Source organism: Zophobas morio, unplaced genomic scaffold, assembly GCF_036711695.1.
Source record: "Zophobas morio isolate AGI-343-1 ecotype UQ-CSIRO unplaced genomic scaffold, CSIRO_AGI_Zmor_V1 ptg000004l, whole genome shotgun sequence".
Classification (NCBI taxonomy): Eukaryota; Metazoa; Arthropoda; class Insecta; order Coleoptera; family Tenebrionidae; genus Zophobas; species Zophobas morio.
Window position 1 is genome coordinate 6,167,999 of NW_026972109.1, and position 20,325 is coordinate 6,188,323.

The 20,325-nt window shown below is 33.5% G+C and overlaps 1 protein-coding gene and 1 long non-coding RNA gene across 2 annotated transcripts in view; one reads left to right on the top strand and one right to left on the bottom strand.

Moving 5' to 3' along the window:
- Positions 1-20,325, top strand: part of LOC135139176 (alpha-2 adrenergic receptor) — a 172,286-nt gene that overhangs the window by 34,388 nt on the left and 117,573 nt on the right. The gene's annotated exons all lie outside the window — the stretch shown is intronic.
- Positions 5,218-6,369, bottom strand: LOC135134405 (uncharacterized). Its single transcript, XR_010281295.1, has 4 exons — positions 6,011-6,369; positions 5,821-5,924; positions 5,524-5,749; positions 5,218-5,395 (listed from the first exon to the last, which is right to left on the bottom strand). It is a non-coding gene; the product is annotated as an uncharacterized LOC135134405 (long non-coding RNA).

Genomic DNA, 20,325 nt, shown 5'->3' on the forward strand with positions numbered 1-20,325 from the left:
CGACATTATTACAGGTGTCTGCATTACTTTTTACGGGCGTGACTTTAAAACAAACAGAGTTGATTAACTTGTGTGAGAAAAGTTGAGGGAAGGAAGCTTTATTTGCTCTGTGAGCTTTGCACTGACAGAAGTTTCTCTACCGGTTGGGATTACTTGTTACACCTGAATCGAATCCCGTCAAATCTGTCATTCACCGGAAACTCTTCTGACACGTTAAATAAATTTATCGTTTTCGAAGTGTATCCGGGGAGGGTTGGGATGAATAGGGATGATGGGGATGAACGAGTATCAGTCAAAGAAGTAGGAATTAATTTCGGCAACCACTGTTTTATTGGGTTTGGGATTCTTAATGTCAATAGCGCAATTTATTATAGTATTATTGTTAACATTTACTGAAACGTTAACCATCGTTTTTTCCACGTTGAAGTCTCTAGAGACACGTTTTACTTCCATCATCATTTAGCTGAATTATTTCTGACGTTATTGATGGCGGATTACAATTACCTTCATATCCTTTATCAAGAATTCTATTAGACTTTTTGTTCTTGGTTTAATCGATACAACTCCGGTAATGGTGGATTTCGAACTATTTATTATCCCGGCGCCTCCACCATTTAAATAGTCGTTTTGATTTTGTCAATCTGGCTTGCTTGCCTCTCGGACGTGCAACCGCGCCTTTACAGCCAATTTTTCCGCCACAGAACCACCCTTTCACCCTCCGTCTATCTCCACTTCGCACTCTCTCCGCGTAATTAACTGTCGAAAGAATGCAAACGTACACTATATCATCCCTCGACCACACTCATCCATCCGCGAAGGATATCATCCCAAATTGACGTCCAATCAGAACCAATTCCGGCTCACATTAGCGACGCAACTAGTTGAAAAAGGCCCAAATCCGTCGTTGATTAAACGTCGCCGACATGTTAATCCTTCTCGCTTTAATCACGCAATGTTTTTTTTGTAAGGGATTATCGGGGCACATCCTCCAATCATCGGCGAATAGAAAGGGCCGATTGAAGGTCCAGACGGGAGGACGGTTTAGCAGGACGTGACAAGTATATATGAGGCGGAGGTTCATTATGGACAGTGCGTTAGTTATGTGCAGCTTTCAAGCGTCATTGACAAGCTCGGCCGACATTAATAAAGTGAGACGTGTGCCTTTGACTACACTCAAATGAACAATCGGCCCGATTTAACAGGGAGGGATCACGGCGCCGTGGAGGGGCGCGGGATTTATGATGGTTCTTTCGAGTTGTGGAAGTGCGAACTTGTCACTAGCTGACCCGGCATGAGGGGACTAGAGGTGTTGCCTTCCATCTGGTCCCAGGACGATATTGATCACTGTGTTTATCCCGACTACAAGAAATACGACGGCTAGTTTGATGTAGTTATATAGTGGGGGTTCTAGTCACTTTTTTACTTTTTGCTTAAAAATTTGTCTTTGTGAGGCAACCAGGTCAAGATCGATCCAGGCACGCGTTCGAGCCCGCACAGTCCCACTAGTTTACCTATTAAAGCATGTGTATTTGTAACCGTCACGCCGTCTTCTGGCTCCAGAATTAATTCGCCTAAATTTTGAGCGTGTAGCCCCATCCCGCCTTCCGCGTTCCTAATAAATTTTTGTTACGTAACAATGTAGCCAAATTAGCAGTGCAAGCTCGTTCTCTCTAAGCGGTCCTCCGCAAAGTTGGCAGCACGTCGTAACAGTTCCGTTGATGGCGTTTATGGGCAAGGTCTAGACGTAAAGGAAATAAAGCCCAAACGTATGTAAGCCGCCGAATTTAAAGGGGTTGCAGAATATGAAATATTAAGGGCGTATTTCCATATATTACCGTCGTGTATCTATATAATAGATATTGTTATTCAAGAAGCGATAGCCGCATTATCTAAATCATCGACGCGAAGGTTTATCAGCTTTTGCGAAAATGGTGTGCAAAGGGTTTTAACCGGTGACAAATGTACATTCGAGACAAAGTTATTAAATTGGACAGTCGTAATAAATATCAGGGGATGAACGGGCATCGTCAAGGATAACCAAAGGGAAACAATATTTTGTTAGCGGAACGCAGACGAATTTATTGTTTTCGGCGAACGAATTCATTCACAGAAATAACGACAAACTTGTGTTTTTAATTAGTGCGCAAGATGCGTGACGCCTGCTCCTCGAAATGGGTGCCGTATTGCTGTACTATGTTACATAACCGCATCCATGTTGCGTGCTGGAAACACAGCACAACTACGTAACGTAACTTAACGACCGCACTTCTCCGAAGCAACAGCTTGAAGACGCAGAATCCGCCCGACGCCGATTAAAGGCCCGATCCCCGCCAATTCCTGCCTTTATAATGAAGGTATGTAATTTGCACTCGGGTCAGGCAGAGGAACGATCCAAACTTTGCAGATGTCCGCAAAGAATCCGATTCCGTGTGGGTTATTGCGGCGACAACGTGAAATCAAATTAGCATATTTATTCAAATGCGTTCATCTGTGTTGGAATTAGAATCAAAGGCGTCCCTCCCGTAAATGTCCTCGCGATTAATTTGTACCCAGACACTAAATTATTCCATTATCTGTATGTAGCCGGCGGCCGGGCCGCGTTTAACTTACTTAAAGTTAACGCTACGTGAGAGTTATTTGCGTCAAAACGGTGAGGAATTCTTTTCGAAAGCAATTAAATGGTAAATATTTGGGACCGGAATGATTTACACAGAGAGGTAAATATTTAAAGGAATGCGACGGGATTATTTTGAAACAAGAATAATTGCTGAGCTGATGATTGGGGCTCATTAAGATTTCGTCGGAAAGGGGTAATTTAGGGCGCTTTTTTCGGCTCGCCGGGCCGAAAATACAAAAAATTTAGGTTAATTGGAAAGCAATAAAAATCGATTGATACGGTCCTGCACTTTTTGTATACAGTGCAGCTTAATTATATACCGCGATGTCAGTGCCGGCCATTTGGCTTCTTTGAACATCGCACAACAACATTTTTTAACTAAGTGGAGCAAGCTGAAATATGGGTTTTCTATAAATGATATTGAAGTAGAAGTGTGCCGCCTCTCACTTTATACGGACTTATTCAAAAATGTGAAATTACGATCAACGTTATAACTGTAATATTAATGGGTGGTATTGTTTCAGGTACGTTTAGTTGGTAGCCCTGGGTCCTCGGGGTAAGTACTCCATTATGGCGTCGAAGCTGCCAACAAAAACTCGTAATTCATTATGTACACATTCGGCGTTTTTGAGGAAAAAGGGTCGAATCGATGCGGAAACATTAAACCTTTGTAAACGAATTAATTCCGATCACAATAGACACAATAGGACAAAAAATCGTAATTTGACGTAAAATCCATACAAACATTAACGCACAAAATGATGTGTTTGACATGCAACCGGCAGCTGAAAGCTCGCTTTAAAAAAATCACAACATCCTTTAAATTAAACATTGGAAAAATAGTCCGTGCGCTTTATAAATCGTCCCATTTTTCATCTCCTAATCTGAAGCGAGTCCTTATTTTTAATTTAGGTCATTGCAGATAAGCCGTTAAGCATTATCAAAAGTTTGCCGGAAGTCTCGGGTAAAATATTGGTCAAAGTTGCAGCCCGATCTTTAATACCCGATTTCTATACCGCTGCCTGTTTATGAATAAATTAACGAATTAATTGCTCGCAGGTTGGCGTCGTTAAAATTCATCAGAAATTAGGAATTTGTTTTGCAAATTGCGGGGGCTTTGCTCGATCAAAAAATTATCAGTTAATCGTCGCATAATTGGAAGGATTCGCTAGAAATTTTTTCAATAAATACGGGCGAAATTATAGCAACTAAATTGGGAAATTCGCTGCTAAATATTGAACGAGGCAATAAAAACCTGCAAACAATAAATGAGGTCTTCTAAATTCTGCGCTGTTTGTGCGGGGCATTTTTCAAGCCGGCTCGTGATGAATTTTCACTTCATAATATCGGGGATTTAAAATATTGCCAATGTTTCGGCAGACCAAGGAACTCTGGACGCTGCTGAATATTTATCTCCTCTTAATTGCTTCGCTCGTTCTTATAAACCGCAAGTCGTAATAAACCGACCATCAGGAAGAATTCAATGAGTGACGATTATATCGGACAGCCGGCAACAAAAACCTCGTTGTTGTTTTACAAACTCCTGATACCCTGTGCGTGATATTTACGTTACATTTCCGCAAAATTCATTAAAAAGCAGTCAAAACAAAACGCGGATATTTATTTTTCGGGAAAGTTTGTCTGCCCGCGTGGTAATTGGAGCTCGAATCTGGCCGGTTCGTAATTTATTAATTAGTTCGTCGTAATTGCGTAGGTAAACAGTACACGTTTAAGTTGGCAGGCCTGAAGGCGCGCCGGCGAGTGTGCATGGAAATAATGTTATAAAGTGGCGAACATTTATAAGTCCCCTTAAATCCTTTGAAGCATTTCAAGAAGTTTTATCGCTTGCTTAAGAGTGTTGACTGGAGGCCGGCTTTCGGCAAACTTCAGAACTTTCGCTTGATTAAGTGAAATAGTTATTTACATGTTAAGTGCGGGAACAGTTGTTTTGCAGACGAGTGTGTAGTTTCCAAGGCGAGTGCGCTCCGCGCACGAGCGGTGGATTTCACACGAGTCAAGCAAAACTGTTCCCGCACGTAGCATGTACAAAACTTTTTGCGCGAATCCGTTATGACAATATTTAGAAATTTATTTGCTAGAAATTTGTTGTTACATTTCATTTGTGAAGTAAATCAAGTCGTCGATAACCAACATCTAGTCACCTGAGCAGCAGAACTGTCAAAGCTAATTGAAGCTAATTTGTACAAAATGTCTTCGGATGGTAGTTGCACCCCTCCAGAAGTTAGAGAAACTGCAAATATAGCGGTCAGTAATTTATTACCGACAAAATCCCGAGCGCGATACGAAAATAGCTATCACGAGTTCGTCAAATGGTGTGATCGTAAACATATCAAAAATTACACCGAAAACTGCTTGCTAGCGTACTTCGAAGAAATCAGTATTCATAAAAAGTCACTATGGTGTATTTACAGCATGTTAAAATCTTGCATTAATTTAAAACATAACATTGATATTTCTAAGTATCCAAAATTAATAGCTATGTTGAAAAGGAAAACAGAACATCATAATCCCAAAAAATCACAAGTACTTAATGAAGAACACATTCTTAAATTTTTAAGCGCTGCACCGAATAGAGACTATTTACTAATGAAGGTAATTTTTATTTTATTAGTTCATATTGACACATTGAAAATGTATTCTTAATATTGCAGGCAGTGTTAGTTATCGGCATCTCTGGCGCGTGCCGCAGGGGAGAATTATGCAAGATGTTAGTTGATGATGTTGTTTTCAAAGATGACATTCTTATGGTTTGTATTCCTGAAACAAAAACCTACGTTAAACGGGAATTTTTCATATCAAAAGGTGATTGGATCAAAGTAATTGATCAGTTCTTAAAAATACGATTGTTAGTAAAAGGTAACAACAAAAGATTATTTTTAACATACCGTGATGGAAAATGTATAAATTCCCCCGTCGGTATTAACACTATTGGCAGAGTACCATCTTTAATTGCTGGGTATCTGAAGCTGCAAAATCCTCAAAATTACAGTGGTCACTGCTTCAGGAGAAGCAGTGCTACATTATTAACAAATAAAGGAAGTGACTTTTTATCAATCAAACGGCATGGTGGATGGAAATCTTCGTCAGTTGCCGAAGGTTACATTCAGGATTCTGAAAAAAATAAAATGAAAATTGCAGACATTTTCTGTGCAGAACCAGGATTGTCAAAACCAAATACTTACATTTTCTCTGCAGAACCAGGGCCGTCGAAACCAAATAGTTATCATGTTTCCACTGCTCTTAATAACGAAAATACTTTAAAGGCTTCTGGTGTTTCGATTTCCTCCTGTAATCAATGTACAATTAATGTAAACATTTACAACAGTAATAAGAACAAAGACACCGAATAATTAGTAGTTCGTTCATACTTACCTGTAACATTAAAACTTCTGTTACTATCTTTTGTAATAAAATGTTCTCAAAATTTTGTCTTATTAATCATCTTTCGTTGATCACACCGTGCCCTTTAATCGGTGTTCACTGACACTATTGAAAGCACAGAGTCTGTCACCTTGTCATCTGTCAAAAAATTTCCAATAGATGGTGCTGTCCTTTTTCAAAAATTAATTTATTTCAAGAAAATCTTGATGTTTTCAACATAGAACAAGTTGAAAAGTAACATTTAAGCTTAGATTCTTTAACTTTGGTAGGATAGTTTATTTTTTAACGTTCTTTTAAAGAAGAAAAAAACCTCCCGTTTTTCGCACACGAGTGCTCGCGAAACACACCAGACCTGCAAATTTGACGTTTCCGATCGCTCTTAGAGTGCGTGATAACTTGATTTTTGATTAATGAGCGCAAAAATTTCTTTTCGAAAAATTAAATACACAAATTGCGCGCCACCGTCGACAGACGATTAAATCCGGGGGCGGCAAACGAGCTACGTAACGATGAAGGGTTATTTAAAATAACGGGCGAGTAGTGAATATTTAAGTGGGGCGGAAGGCGTCCGGTACTAAGAAGTGTGAGATGAATTAGTTGCGCTTTCGTCCGAAGCGTCTTGACACGGGATCTCGCTAATGCGTAAAATTAAGCGGCGAGGCGGAGAGTACATCCACGTAAAAAATACGGCGATTAATCATCGACTAAATTATAAATTGCAAGTGCGTTTATTTTTGCGTTTCGTATGATTTATCGCCGAAATTTAAAACAGTAAACGCCAAATCTTATAGGGTGCGGAGATTTATCACTATTTTAAAGGATGCCTGATCAAGATTTATGATAATTCGTAATATGATTTGTCGTTTCGATTCTATAACAGACCTTATTTGGCGTTTATTAATCTTTATCGCGCTTCGGGTTAATAAATAATTTATCGTGTTTCGCACTTTACGCCTCATTTGCGCTGCCACTTTTCATAACGTTTTCGCTTCTTGTAATTTTTTAGAGAGAGCTTGTTTATGAAATGAGGAGTTTATTTGCTAATTCGCCGGAATTTATGCGTCGATGTTAAGTATTTTAGAGCGGGATTTTATGATTTCGCGAGGGCTTCTGGAGACGCTTGACACTCGGTGCCTGATTTAATTACTCCGTGATTAGGGTGATACTTGACGACCGAAGATGTATGATGCACACGTTCTCATCCTAATGTGTGTCTTTGTTAGACGGCTGATGAGAGCTCCGGTTGTCACGCCATCACGTGTGCGTGACAGTGACAGCCGGATTAGCATGCAAGGAGGAAACTCCATTGATAAACACTGCGCCGAGAGGAGAAAAAGGAAGCTGCAGATCGACATCTCGCAAACCAACGACTAAAAAGCAACAATCACCATAACACAACACTAATACACAAAAATACAGTTATATAGAATAAAGCAAATTCTATACGTTTGGTATTGAATTTTTCTGACATGTTTGCTTTGGCGCTCACTCTTTTTTTTGTGAGCGCATATACGTGTCTGCTTTCCATAAAAACGCTCATTCGAAACTTTAACAACATCGTTCATCCATAATGACCAACCGCAGCGAACCGACCAAACACTGAAACAAAGCAGTTGAAATAATATGGACGCATCAACTGACGTGTATATGTTGGAGTTCGGAATTTTGCTGTTGTTGTGCGACCACCATACAATGTAAAACGTCGATTACATGTTTGCATATTTCACACTAGTTAATTTTGTATTTTGATTCCATTAAAGCTGGCTTTAGGCGCGATGACTGATTTTTACACAGTGCACTGTGTTTTCTGGATAATATTAATTTAATATTTGGAGGATCAATTGGCGCGACCAGTAATTGTCACTTCCACAAACGCCAATTTTAAACCCCTACGCGTCAACAAGAAATGAATATCACAATTTAAACCTGTACGGAAATTTATAATTTAAGATTGCTGGAGTTTTAAAACCCGAAACTTCTAGTTAACTCACTTTTCTTGGCTGTGCATAATAGAAGAAATAATTAAATTTAAATTCTGCATGAACCGATTGCTTCTAGGGTGAGTAAATCTGTACTATGGATGAGTTTTTACTTGAAATTTATCACTGCACTCATATTTTTTAGATTTGCTTAAACAAGTGGTTCAAAAAAATTAATGATTGAGGCGAGCAATTTTTCTAGTCTTATGACTAAGCAGTGGCCCCGCCCACCCACCCCTTCTTCATTCCAGTGATTAGTCTTAATATTGTTCAATCTTATCTTAGCAAGTACCTACTAGAGCCTCCCACCCACCCTTTATTTTCTCAGAAGGTATGTTTGCCATATCAAATCTTATCTTAACAAATATTAGCGCCGCCCACCCACGCTTTATTTTCTTAGACGGTATGTCATTTGCCAAAAACGTGTCTTATCTTAGCAGGTACTAGCGCCGCCCACCCGCCCTGTTCTCATTCAAACGATTTTATTTCTGTTGAATATAACATCCACCTTTCAGACTACATAAAATGAATCACTGAAATGTAGGAGGGATGGGTGTTCGGGGTTAATTATATTATAATAATAATTCTGTAAAGTGAGAATGGGAACTAATAACTAATAGAACATATGTTGTCAAAAAAAGAAAAAAAAAGCTAAGAGTTCTTGTTATACCATTTTCTATAAGTTTCATTTCTTATTTCAGAAGAAACAATGAAAACACGGGTGGGTGGGCGGGGCTAAGTTTAACTTTTCTTACAGATTCTTTTATAAACAAGCAATAGCATACCAACTTCCGTCTCAGAGCTAATAAAATGAGTAAATCAAAGCGGAAAAAGGATGGGTATATATAATTTGTCAAAATCCGCCTCATCTTACCAAACACTAGCCCCGCCCATCCACCCTTTATTTTTTTACACCGTAAATCATTTGCCAAAATCAGTGTTATCTTAGCAAGTATAAGTTTTGACAATAGGAAGTGAGGTGCAGTGACAGATCTACCAATTTTGACCAAAATTCATCGTACTTGTTGATCAAGCTGTCTAGTACCTACTTTTCTCTTTGTGGGTTGTTCAAGACATTTTCAGAATGTAATATCTCCAATATTAACACACTTATTGTTATATGAAATTTTAAATGTAGCCTGTCTACAATTTTCACTATTATAGGTATAATACACGGCAGTTTTTTAAAGACAGTTTACAATCATATATTTTTTTATTTTCATCACGTATTTTTAAAAAGCAATACGTCAGTTGTTTATGAAAATTTCGGAAGGCGATTTTGACTACTGTTTTCTACAAATCTGAAAAAAATGCTGAATAATTCAGGAGTGCCTCTAGATTCTACTAACTGATTAGTTCTACAGTCATTTTCCAAATTACAAAAACAAAAATCGTGTGACAAAATAATCAAGGCGGATTCATAAACCACAAGTACAGGAGTTGTTATTTAAGAAATTTTTAAATAGTGTTTTCTACGCAAAATTTCAAACTGGCGGCATCAAGTTGTGGGTAGGGATGATTAGACAAATTTTACTAGGGAAGCACAAAATTTCAGTAATCCCGATGTATTTAAATTATTCCACATTTGCACACCACATTACACTAATTCTAAAATAATATTTAAAAAATCGACGTTAAATACTTCCTGTAATATCTAATTCTCTCAAACAGTATGAAATTCAATAATAATACGAGTATATTATTAATAATTTTGTTGAATCTCATAATAATCTTTGTTTCTGTTTGATTGATGAGATCCCAAAATTTCAAAAATTTGTGGAATTTTGGAAATCGTCGGAACATTTAGAATTTCTGATATCTAGAGCTTTTTTGGATTCTTTGCATCCCCTGAAATTTATAATCCTTTAGAATTTTTAGAAGCTTCGGAATCTTTGGAAATTTCCTTCAGAATCTCTAGCGTATTTTGACTCTCTAGAATCGCTGGAATCTCTAATAATAATTAATACAATTTCTGGAATTTCAGTAAATCCAATTGTGTGTGTATTTAGAATTTGTGGAATCCCCCAATTTTTTGGATTCTTTATAATTTCTGAAATTTACTGATCCTTTGATTTTTCTGGGACCTTTAAAATTTTTGAAATATTTGGAAAAAAAATCCTTTGAAATGTAACATCTTGTGGAAATTACTTTAAATTTTCTTTCATTATGACGGTCTGGACTCTTTAAAATCTTTAGAAATTTTTGTTTATTTCCATACAATATGGACGAAAATATTGAAAGCAATTTAGAATTTTTAGAAACCTTAGAATCACTGACAACCTTAAAATCTTTTAGAGTCTTTGGAAGCCTTGAAATCTTTGGTAGCTTTATAATTTTTAGAATATTTAGAATCTCCAGAATTTCAAGAATCTTTAGAATCTCTTTTCCGAATCTCTAGCTTCCTTTGAATCTGTAGAATCGCTGGAACAGCTAGAGTCGAAAACTTGTACAACTTCTAGAAAGTCTAAAACCTCTAGAATCTCTAAAATTACTAAAATCTCTTGAATCGCTACAATAACCGTAATGTCTAGAATTTCGGGAAGCTCTGACACTCTAGATTCTATAGAACCTCTGGAAACTTTATGTTATTTGAAACCTCGGAAATTTTGAAATTTTTACAACCAATTTCAAGAATTCCTGACATTTTTGGATTTTCAGTAAATCCAGAGATCCCAAAAATTTGTGGAATTTTCGAAATCTTTAGAATATTTAGAACCGGTTTATAGAAAGCGAAATTAAAGTTTTAATTGAGGTTCGTTGCTAGGAAACGTTCATGTTTTAACCAATCACGGGCACATTTTAATCCTGTGTTAAATTAATCGAGGATTAAATATTTAATTCCTTTTTTTATAAACCGGCCCTTAGAATTTCTGAAATCCCGAGCTTTTTTGGATTCTTTGCATTTTCTGAAATTTCTAATTCTTAGAATCCTTTAGAAATTTTAGAAGCTTTGGAATCTTTAAAATCCATAGAGTCCTCCTTCAGAATCTCTAGCAGCTTTTGAATCTCTAGAATCGTGGGAATTTCTAATAACTCCGAGTCTCTGGAATCTTTAGAATCTTAAAAACATTTGGGATCTTTGAAAACTTTACAACCAGTTGCAAAAATCGCTAAAATTTTTGGAATTCTAGTAAATCCCGAAATGCCAAGAATTTGTAGAATTTTGAATTCTTTGGAATTTCTAGAATCTCCCGATTTTTTGGATTCTTTATAATTTCTGAACTTTACTGATCCTTTAATTTTTCTGGGACCTTTAAAATTTTTGGAATATTTGTAATTATTGGAAAAAATTCGTTGAAGTCTAACATCCTGTAGAAAAGACTTTAAATTTTCTTTGATTATGAAGGTCTGGAATCTTTAAAATCTTTAGAAATTGTTATTTATTTCCATCCAATATGGACGAAAATAATGAAAGCAATTTAGAATTTTTAGAAACCTTAGTATCATTGAAAACCTTAGACTTCTTTAAAGTTTTTGTAAGCTTTAAAATCTTTGGCATCTTTACAATGTTTAGAATCTTTAAAATCTTCAGAATTTCAAGAATCTTTAATTCCTTTCCGAATCTCTAGCATCTTTTGAATCTCTAGAATCGTTGGAACAGCTAGATTCAAAAACTTGTACAACTTCTAGAATGTCTACATTCTCTAGAATCTCTAAAATTACTAAAATCTCTTGAAACTCTGAAACTCTAGACTGTATATAATCTCTGGAAAATGTATATTATTTGAAACTCGGGAATTTTGAAATCTTTACAACCAGTTTCAAGAATTCTTGACATTTTTGGATTTTCAATAAATCCGGAGAGTTCAAAAATTTGTGGAATTTTGGAAATCTTTAGAATATTTAGAATTTCTGAAATCCCGAGCTTTTTTGGATTCTTTGCATTCTCTGAAATTTATAATCATTAGAAAACGTAGTATCATTAAAAATCTTAGAATCCTTTAGAATTTTTAGTAGCTTTGGAACTTTTAAAATGTTCCTTCAGAATCTCTAGCATCTTTTGAATCTCTAGAATCTCTGGAATCTCTAATAATTAATAAAATTTTTGGAATTTCAGTAAATCCAACTGTGTGTGTATTTAGAAATTCTGAAATTCCGCAATTTTTTGGATTCTTTATATTTCTGAAATTTACTGATCCTTTGATTTTTATGGAACCTTTAAATTTTTTGGAATATTTGGAATTACTGGAAAAAAATCCTTTGAAATGTAACATCCTGTAGAGATGACTTTAAATTTTCCTTGATTGTGAAGGTGTGGAATCTGTGTTTGTTTCCATCCAATATGGACGAAAATATTGAAAGCAATTTAGAATTTTTAGAAATCTAAGAGTGTTTGGAAACCTTGAAATCTTTGGCATCTTTACAATTTTTAGAATATTTAGGATCTCCAGAAATTCAAGAATCTTTAGGATCACCTTTACGAATCTCTAGCATCTTTTGAATCTCTAGAATCGCTGGAACAGCTAGATTCAAAAATTGGTACAACTTCTAGAATGTCTAAATTCTCTAGAACCTCTAGAATTACTAAAATCACTTGAATCGCTATAATAACCCATAATGTCTACAATTTCTGGAAACTCTGACACTCTAGATTCTATAGAACCTCTGGAAACTTTATATTATTTGAAACCTCGGAAATTTTGAAATGTTTACAACCAATTTCAAGAATTCCTGACATCTTTGGATTTTCAGTAAATCCAGAAATACCCAAAAATTTGAGGAATTTTGGAAATCTTTACAATAGTTAGAATTTCTGAAATCAAGAGCTTTTTTGGATTCTTTGCATCCTCTGAAATTTATAATCCTTAGAATCCTTTACAATTTTTAGAAGCTTTGAAATCTTTAGAATCTATAAAATCTTCCTTCAGAATCTCTAGCAGCTTTTGAGTCTCTAGAATCGCTGGATTTTCTAATAATAACTCCGAGTCTCTGGAATTTTTAGAATCTTGAAAATCCTTAGGATCCTTGAAAACTTTACAACCAAATGCAAGAATCGCTGAAATTTTTAGAATTTCAGTAAATCCCGAAATTCCAACAATTTGTAAAATTTTGAAATCTTTGGAATTACTGCCACCCGGTGATTTTTTGAATTCTTTATAATTTCTGAAATTTACTGATCCTTTGATTTTTCTGGGACCTTCAAAATTTTTGGAATATGTGTAGTTACTGGGAAAAAATTCTTTGAAGCTGTAGAAATCACTTTAAATTTTCTTTCATTATGAAGGTCTGGAATCTTTAGAATTTTTAGAAATTTTTGTTTGTTTCCATCCAATATTGACGAAAATAATGAAAGCAATTTAGAATTTTTAGAAACCTTAGTATCACTGAAAACCTTAGAATCCTTTAGAGACTTTTTAAAGCCTTGAAATCTTTAGCATCTTTACAAGTTTGAGAATATTTAGAATCTCCAGAACTTCAAGAATCTTTAGAATTTCCTTTCAACTTCTAGAATGTCTAAATTCTCTAGAATCTCTAAAATTACAAAAATTTCTTGGATCGCTACAATAACCGTAATGTTTAGAATTTTTGGAATCTCTGCAAAAACCCCGAAAATCTAGATTCTACAGAATCTTTGGAACCTTTATATTATTTGAAACCTCGGAAATTTTGAAGTCTTTATAACCAATTTCAAGAGTTCCTGACATTTTTGGATTTTCAGTAAATTCAGAGATTCCAAACATTTGTGGAATTTTGTAAATCTTTGGAATATTTAACAATTCTGAAATCCCGAGCATTTTTGGATCCTCTGCATTCTCTGAAATTTATAATCCTTAGAAAACTTAGTATGATTACAAACCTTAGAATCCTTTAGAATTTTTAGAAGCTTTGGAACCTTTAGAATATAGAATTTTCCTTCAGAATTTCTAGCAGCTTTTGAATCTCTAGAATCGCTGGAATTTCTAATAACTACGTGCCTATGAAATCTTTAGAATCTTGAAAACCTTTGGGATCTTTGAAAACTTTACAACCAATTGCAAGAATCGCTGAAGAATTTGTAGAATTTTGAAATCTTTAGAATTTCTGGAATCCCGCAATTTTTTGGATTCTTTAAAATTTCTGAAATTTACTGACCCTTTGATTTTTCTGAAGCTTTTAAAATTTTTGGAATATTTGAGATTACCAAAAACAAATACTTAATAATGAAAGCAATTTAGAATTTTTAGAAACCGTAGAATCTTTAGAAACCTTAGTATCACTAAAAAACTTAGAATTCTTTAGAGTCTTTGGAAGCTTTATAATCTTTATAATCTTTACAATTTTTAGATTCTCCTTTTCGAATCTCTAGCATCTTTTGAATCTCTACAATCGCTGGACAGCTAGATTCAAAAACTTGTACAACTTCTAGAATATCTAAATTCTCTAGAATGTCTAAACTTACTAAAATCTCTTGAATAGCTATAATAACCGTAATCTCTAGAATTTTTGGAATCTCTGGAATTTTTAGGTTATTTGAAACCTCGGGAATTTTGGAATCTTTGCAGACGTTTTAAATTCAAGGTAAATTGTTAATCAAAATAAATCTTTTAATTCCCTCTAAAAATTAAAGACGTTATCTCAACATTTTGCCGGCTCAATTCTACCGAAAATGTGCAAAATATCATGAGTTTTTACTTGTGATTTATAATTGCATTCGTATTTTTTATTGATCAAATTAAGAACGAGTCGCCCCATTTTCACCAAAAAGGTGAAAATACGAACGTCTTTATTTAGTAAGAATTATAATAATGATATTCAGAACATTTTGGTTGATTGTAGCTTATTACTTAATAGTTTTGATCCTCTGTTTTGAGTGGACAAACTCATTCAAATCAAACTAATTTCTACGTGATATTCTTCCGATGTATAAAATAAATACTTTCAAGTTGTTTTTCTTATCGAACATAAGCTAAGGACGTACACTAATGGGGTCCATGGGGCAGTTTGGTACTTTCATATTTTTTCAATATTTCATAAACATAAGGGGATGCTGAACTTCCCTTAGATTTAAAGAAGCTATAATTAACCAAATGTGAATTACGACATCGAAAATCAAAATAAAATGTAGTGTTTTATTTAATAAGCGTCAGAGCAATAAAAAAGTCTGGACCGTCGGCATTGTGATCCTGTTATTGCAATTCGTAGGAAACATCTTTTAGTTTAGTTTCTCTGTTTCACTCTCACGTCTACAGGTTGATAGACGTTATCGCTATTTGTCTTAAATTACGAGTACCATAAATGATTTTCAGTTCAGTCTTCAGTCGCACCTCTGCTATTACATACGACAGACGTGATTAAATTGATTATAAATCATTATTCAATACGATTCACTCGATTTTCCAGAAAATTTGAGACTACAATACATTTATTATTAGTATTAAGTACAAAGCATCTATCCAAATTCATAATATATCAAGCCTTATCTTAGCAAGTACTATCCCCACCCACCCGACTATCGAAATTTTGAAAACCTTTTCCGAAACATACTTTCACAGTTTATCTATCGTCGGGAACTTTATTCCCTCCATAAATCTATGCCAGGCCCTCCACAAATATTGCGGTTGTTTTATCCAGCTTTCAAATATCCCAAACAAAATTGATTCTTCAAACTAACCACTGCGCCGCGCTCGTAGAAAACTTATTAAACTTGAAAACAGCATGTTTACTCGAAAACTTGAACATTATTAATATTACGTTTGTCCGGAAGTTCATTTAGCACTCGCGCTAAATATAAATAGTTAAATATTACCCGCGCTTACACAAATGTAACATGTAAAAACCCCGACACTCGTCTAATTAAAAGCCGCTATTATTTCCCAGATTTATTATTTATGTCCCAGACCGATCGTTTTTAATTCTATTCCTAATTTGCATCGGCGATAAAAACGTCCGGTTTTGCTGAATTATGTGAATCGCTGTGTAAAAAGGAAAGCTTATTAATGCAGTTTATGTAAAATACTGTCTGGCTTTTGTATTTTTAAACGTGGGGTGTATGGATGTAACGACTGTGCATTGCATTACTTGTGGATTAATCAAAATCCACCTCTTTTATGTAAATACGGGATGGATATGAAACGGCAATTAGCTACCACGTGATGGAGCACTCACCTAGCCCTTTTTTGTAGTTTTGTAGCGGATTTTCACGTGAATGCTGCTATTAGCATGATTCATAGATAGATAAATTCTGCGAGCTAGCACCAAAAATTGAAATTTAAAGCTCCATTTCGTCCAAACGAGGATTTTCGCTAATATACTTACAATTTTATATATTCAGTCGTCAGTTCTCTATTCGACAGTCGACCATAGATTAATATAGATGCGACATACAGGCTGATTTTGCAAAACCACCCTTATAGACATTGGAGTCCTCAACCGCCAAAGACAAGCGCCAAATTTAAATAGTCGATGCCAATAAAAACACTTGTTTCATTACAACTCGTCGCCTGAGAACTTGTTTGATCTACAGACCAGAGAGTGCTCAGGCCATTGTCGACTCTAAGCGTTCAGAAGCAATTTGGTTGGTTTGGACTATAATTTCTGCGGGAAATAATTGTTTGGTCGGTTTTTATAACGACTAAGTGAATATTTTTGGTACATATTTAGATGATTTTACATATTTTGTTTAACTAAGAATTAATTCTTTATTTGTGTTTTATACTAGCAACACGTCTTAAACTAAGAATATTGTTGAAATCCTAGTAACCCACTGGATTTTTTTCGGGAAAATGTTTTGGAAACACTGTGTTCTATTTTGTATGGATTTTTAAATGTTTTTGGTGACAATTTTTGTATGATATTAACAGTGAGAAAAAAAACAGAAAAATAAAAAGAAAACTAATGGAAAATTCTAAAAATCGAGAAATCTAATAATAGAAAAATCGAAACCTTAAAAAATCGTAAAACCGAAACATTGAGAAATCGAAATATCGAAGAACTGAAAATCGAAAAATGAAACATCAGAAAATCGAAAAAAAGTGAAATTCAAAAATCTAAAATTTAAAAGGCGAATAACGAAAAATCGAGAAATCGAAACTCCCAAATTTAAAAAATCGGATAACTGAAAAATCGAAACATCGAAAAACTGGAAAATCGAAAAAGCGAGAAACCGAAAAATCAAAAGATCAAGAAATCGTGAAGTCGAAAAATAGAAACCTTAAAAAATCGAAAAATTGAAAAATCAAAAAACTGAAAAATCAAAAAATTAAAGAATTGAAGTACAGGATAATCGAAACACTCGTAGGTCAAGAAATGCGAAAATCAAAACATCGATTCATTGAAAAATCGAAAAATTGAGAGTTTATAAAAGTCAAATTTGAAAAATTAAAAAATCGAAAATTTTACAAAATGACAATTGAAAAACAGAAAATCCAAAACGGGGAAGTCGAAAAATCAAAAGATTAAGAAATCGAAACATTTGAAAAATTCGAAAACTTGAAAAATTCAAATATCGAAGAACTGAACTGAAAAATCGGGAAATTGAAAAATTTTAAATTTTAAAAATAAAAAAATCTAAAATTTAAAAATCGAAAAATTGGAAAACCGAAAAAGTAACATAATCGACACATCGAAAAATCCAGGAGTCAAAAATGGAAAAGTCGAAAAATCGAAATATTGAAAAACCCCAAAACTGAGATATCGAAAAACTCTTTTTTTCGGGAAAATGTTTTGGAAACACTGTGTTCCATTTTGTATGAATTTTTAACTGTTTTTGGTGACAATTTTTGTATGATATTAATGGTGAGAAAAAAAAGAAAAAGAAAAATAATTGAAAATTCGAAAAATCGAAACCTTAAAAAATCGTAAAACCGAAACACTGAAAAATCGAAATATCGAAGAACTGAAAATCGAAAAATGAAACATCAGAAAATCGAAAAAAAGTAAAATTCAAAAATCTAAAATTTAAAAAGCGAATAACGAAAAATCGAGAAATCGAAACTCCAAAATTTAAAAAATCGGATAACCGAAAAATCGAAACATCAAACAACTGGAAAATCGAAAAACCGAGAAATCGAAAAATCAAAAGATCAAGAAATCGTGGAGTCGAAAAGTCGAACAACTGAGAAACCGAAATAGGCCAAAATCGAAAAATCGAAAAGTTAAAAACTAAACAATTCATAAATTGAGAAATTGACAATCAAAATATCGAAAAATCCAAATCCCGATAAATCGACAAATCAAAAAACTTAAAAATTCGAAAAAATGACAAATTGAGAGATTGAAAGATCAAAAGAACAAGAAATCGAAAAGTGATGATGTCGAAAAATCGAAAGATAGAGAAATCGACAAACAAAAAGTTAAAAGTTGAAAAATTGGAAAAGCGGAAAAATCAAAAAACGAAAAAATGGAAAACTGGAAAGATTGAGAAACCGAAATAGACCCAAATAAAAATTGAAAAACTGATAAATTGAAAACCTGAACAATCAAATCTCGATAAATCGGTAATAAAAAATTAACAAATCGAAAAACAGAACATCTAAAACCGGGAAGTCGAAAAATCGAAATAGTAAGAAATATTGAAAAATTAAAATATCAAAAGATTCAAAAATCAAAAATTTAAAAATCCAAAAATTGAAAAATCGAAAAAGTAAAAAGGTAGACACATCGAAAAATCCAGAAGTCAAAAATAGAAAAGCTGAAGAAATAAAATATTTAAAATCCTAAAACTGAAAAATAGAAAAATCAAAAGATCTAGAAACCGTGAAGTCGAAAAATAGAAACCTTAAAAAATCGAAAAATTGAAAAATCAAAAAACTGAAAAATCAAAAAATTAAAGAATTGAATAACAGGAAAATCGAAACACTCGAAGGTCAAGAAATGGGAAAATCAAAACATCGATTAATTGAAAAATCGAAAAATTGAGAGTTTATAATAGTCAAATTTGAAAAATTAAAAAATCGAAAATTTGACAAAATGACAATTGAAAAACAGAAAATCCAAAACGGGGAAATCGAAAAATCAAAAGATTAAGAAATCGAAACCTTTGAAAAATTCGAAAACTTGAAAATTTCAAATATCGAAGAACTGAACTGAAAAATCGGGAAATCAAAGAATCTAAAATTTTAAAAAGGAGAAAATTGAAAATTTAAAAATCGAAAAGTTGAAAAATCGAAAAAGTAAAATAATCGACACATCGAAAAATCCAGGAGTCAAAAATGGAAAAGTCGAAGAATCGAAATATCGAAAAATTGAAAAATGAAAGAGAAACAAAAAAATGGAAAACCCGAAAAATCCGAAAACTGAAATATCCAAAAACTGACAACCTAAAAAGTGAGCAATCGAAAAATCCAAAAAGTGAAGTAGAAAAACCAAAACCTTAAAAAAACTAAAAAATGTAAAATCGAAAAATTAAAGAATTGAAGAACAGGAACATCGAAACCCTCGAAAGTCAAGAAATAGGAAAATGAAAACATCGATTAATTGTAAAATCGAAAATATGACAGTTTATAAATGTCAAATTTGAAAAATTGAAAAATCGAAAATTTGAAAAAACGACAATTGAAAAACAGAAAATCTAAAAAGGCGAAAAATCGATAGATTAAGAAATCAAAACATTTGAAAAATTCGAAAACATTAAAAACAGAAATATCGAAGAACTGAAATGAAAAATCGAGAAATCGAAAAATCTAAAATTTTAAATATTGAAAAAAAATCTAAAATTTAAAAATCGAAAAATTGAAAAAACGACAATTGAAAAACAGAAAATCTAAAACTGGGAAGTCGAAAAATCGAAAGATTTAAGAAATCGAAACATTTGAAAAATTGAAATAGGGAAAATCGAGGAATCGAAAAATCAAAAATTTTAAATATTGAAAAATTAAAATACCAAAAAATTGAGAAATCTAAAATTTCAAAATCGAAAAAGTAAAAAGTCGACACATCGAAAAATCCAGAAGTCAAAAATAGAAAACTCGAAGAACAGAAATATTGAAAAATCCCAAAACTGAAAAATGAAAGAAAAACCGACAAATCGAAAAACTGAAAAATCCCAAAACTGAAATATCCAAAAACTGAGAATCCAAAGAATCGAAAAATTGAGAAATCGAAAAATCAAAAAAGTGAAGTCGAAATATCGAAACCTTAAAAAAATCGAAAAATTGAAAAATCAAAAACCTGCAAAATCGTAAGATCAAAAAATTAAATAATAAGTAAACTGAAAAATCAATCAATGTCCAAAAACTCAGAAATTAAAAAATTGAAAAATTGAGAAATCGAAAAATCAAAAAAGTGAAGCTGAAAAACCGAAACCTGAAACAATAGAAAAATTGAAAAACCTAAAAACCTGAAAAATCAATTAATTGAAAAATCGACAAATAAAGGGTTTATAAAAGTCAAAAATTGAAAAATCGAAAT